Below are 2,641 nucleotides of genomic sequence, written 5' to 3'. Positions count from 1 at the left end.
GATGTGTATTTTCCTTGCAGTGTTACCAGGTCAGGCGAGGATACCACTCTCTCTCTCTCTCTCTCTCTCTCTCTCTTTCTCTCTCTCATTATAGCTGTTGTGTTTATGCATATATGAGAGAGAGAGAGAGAGAGAGAGAGAGAGAGAGAGAGAGAGAGAGAGAGAGAGAGAGAGAGAGAGAGAGAGAGAGAGAGAGAGAGAGAGAGAGAGAGAGAGTTAAGGTAAGGTTGGTTTGGCTTGCTGTGCCTCTCCCAGTGACAGCCTCCACACGGCACAGACATGAACAGCCTTGGGTCACTAAGAGCGCTTCTAATGTTTAAAATGTGTCAATCTTGTTACTGTCAGTGGACGCGTCACAGGAGCCCTAACACCCGCGTCAATTCGTCTGAGAGTAGCGGTGGTGGTGGCGCGGTCTTGTGTGATACTCTGGTGCACAATGTGTCCCTACATCCTGCTTTGTCTGCCATTTCTTGCACGGATAATGATTCAAAGGCTGTTAGCTTTGCAGTTGTGTTGGTTCCCTGTTTAAGTAATTTTGTAACGTGGAACAAGAACAAGAAGAAGAGGAGGAGGAAGAAGAGGAGGAGGGGGAAGAAGAGGAAGGCTGAGTGTAAATGAAGTGAAGGAAGACAAACATACAGACACAGTGTAAAGCCACCCCCCCTCCTCCCTCCTCCTCACCGGTCCGATCAGAGCTCTAATGAGACGAGGCAAAGATCTTCACGGTGAAGAAGAAAAAAAGAAGAGGAAGAGAGAAGAGGTGAAGCACGCACACACAATAGAAAAAAAGAAAACATTTTTGATTGGTAATGGTTCTCGCCTTCATCGTCATGGCCAGAGGGTAGGGAGAGGTTAATTATCACACAGCACCTACAGTGTGGCTTTATTAGGAGGAACGAAAAATATAAAAATAGCAAAAAAATAATTAAATGAATAATACTGATGGGATTCTTTGGGTTGACTGACCCACTATGACACTTTATCGAGTAGTTAATCTAGAAAAAAAAAGAAAAGGCACTTGAAATTCTGGTATGGCATATACACTTATACTCCGTTACTTAACACTACGAATACACAAGAAAATAATTACTTTTATAACTCCTCAAGAGTACCATTGATTCTGGGCACCGTTATATCCCTAAATAGCGTCACAGCCTTCATCCATCACTTCTCTACGGCAATAATATTGCTCACAACACATTCACAGTAGATTATATCTGACTAAAGAAACATTACATGGCTAACACTTTCCCAAGACTCTGTGGCCTGTCTCCACGTGGGACCAACACCGGCTATTTTATCTGTTGCCAGAGGGAAGGGAGACGCCATTCTGTCAACACGTACTGTTACTATATCTTCACTAGAGACATGAATAATAAACATGAACACAGTAATATTCACTTCTAAATAAAAGAAAAATCAAATATTTCAGAGCTACGAGACCCACCTGTTGCCAGAGGGAAGGGAGACGCCATTCTGTGCTCTCTCCCTCAACACCCACAGGCCTCTGAAGTTATTGGAACCTTAGCTAGTTCTCTCTCTCTCTTCTTTCACAAATAATTTTACTGAACCGTGAGTTTAAATAAAAATGCAGGAATAATTGGCTAGCAAGGTGAGCATATAGGCTGGACATTAGTTGAAGTTAATAATTGAATTCTAAATTACTAACATATTTTATAAGCTAGGGAATGACACCTTATGAGTTACTGGTAGGCTGACGCAACATGATGTAATCCTATTATTCGTATTACCACTGATTAGAGAAAACCACAGTTGAAATAAGTAAAGACTATTTATAACAAATGTTTCAAGACTTCTAAATCACTCCCACGAATACACGCCTTATAAATATACTTTTTCATATAATCACTAAACCTTTAATTACCGCTATTATCCTCCTCTTCACCGCAAGCTACAAAAGAAAACAATTATTGGGGAGACTCAAAGAAACACAGAAATAATAAAAAGGAGCGTTACAACAGAATAAGGAAGGAAATAAAGGCAAGGAACACTGACACGACAAACACACACACAAACACACAGAGGGAGGTTAACAAACACCTTCTTTTCTCTCTTATTTCAGGTGTGTGCGTGCGTGTGTGCGCGGGTGGAGGTAGAGGAGGGAGGGGCGCAAGAGTGGGCGGCGGTCCCTGCCTCACCTGAGTTCTGGGAGTGGAGGAAATTGAAAGAGTGTCACTGGTCACCGAACCCTTCTGTCCGCCATCACGGTTCTTGTAAACAACGCCAAGAGACCGCTAGGGCAAACACTTTTCTTCTATCTTCACTATCACTGTCCTGTTACTATTTTACTGTGCATTATTAAATTCAGTGTATTTTTTACAAGTACTGTGATGTTTTCTTTGGTCTTAATCGTCTAGTTCTCTTTCTTGTAATATATAGTAACTCATGTCTACGCTTCTGTCTCCAGTAACACCATTTTGTTACTAATTTCCTATGCGTCGGTGACCATTTACTTCTGCTACTTACTTCTTATGTACATGTTATGTATAAACTTCTAGGCAAAGAATAAATGAAATGTTAAAGAGACCGCCGGGTTAAAGCATTCTTCCTTGTTTCCTATCGAGAAGTCTGCCTTTGAAATTACGGCATTAAAATAAATTATGCTTCGCCTACTTGAGAA

General features: G+C 41.3%; 2 long non-coding RNA genes across 3 annotated transcripts in view; one reads left to right on the top strand and one right to left on the bottom strand.

Annotated features, from left to right (window-relative positions):
• The window catches only part of LOC135095288 (uncharacterized), a 9,510-nt gene extending 7,256 nt beyond the window's left edge, over nt 1–2,254 (bottom strand). Inside the window, exon 1 of one of the 2 annotated variants that reach the window (XR_010264217.1) lies at nt 2,160–2,254. This is a non-coding gene — a long non-coding RNA (uncharacterized LOC135095288). The remainder of the gene's footprint in view (nt 1–2,159) is intronic. The other variant, XR_010264216.1, reaches the window with a different exon arrangement.
• The window catches only part of LOC135095287 (uncharacterized), a 58,120-nt gene extending 55,479 nt beyond the window's left edge, over nt 1–2,641 (top strand). Inside the window, exon 4 of the long non-coding RNA XR_010264215.1 lies at nt 2,084–2,641. This is a non-coding gene — a long non-coding RNA (uncharacterized LOC135095287). The remainder of the gene's footprint in view (nt 1–2,083) is intronic.

The sequence above is a fragment of the Scylla paramamosain genome, chromosome 48 (genome assembly GCF_035594125.1).
Source record: "Scylla paramamosain isolate STU-SP2022 chromosome 48, ASM3559412v1, whole genome shotgun sequence".
Classification (NCBI taxonomy): domain Eukaryota; kingdom Metazoa; phylum Arthropoda; class Malacostraca; order Decapoda; family Portunidae; genus Scylla; species Scylla paramamosain.
The sequence above is the reverse complement of the archived record's forward strand: the minus strand, read 5'-3'. Positions and strand labels throughout refer to the sequence as shown.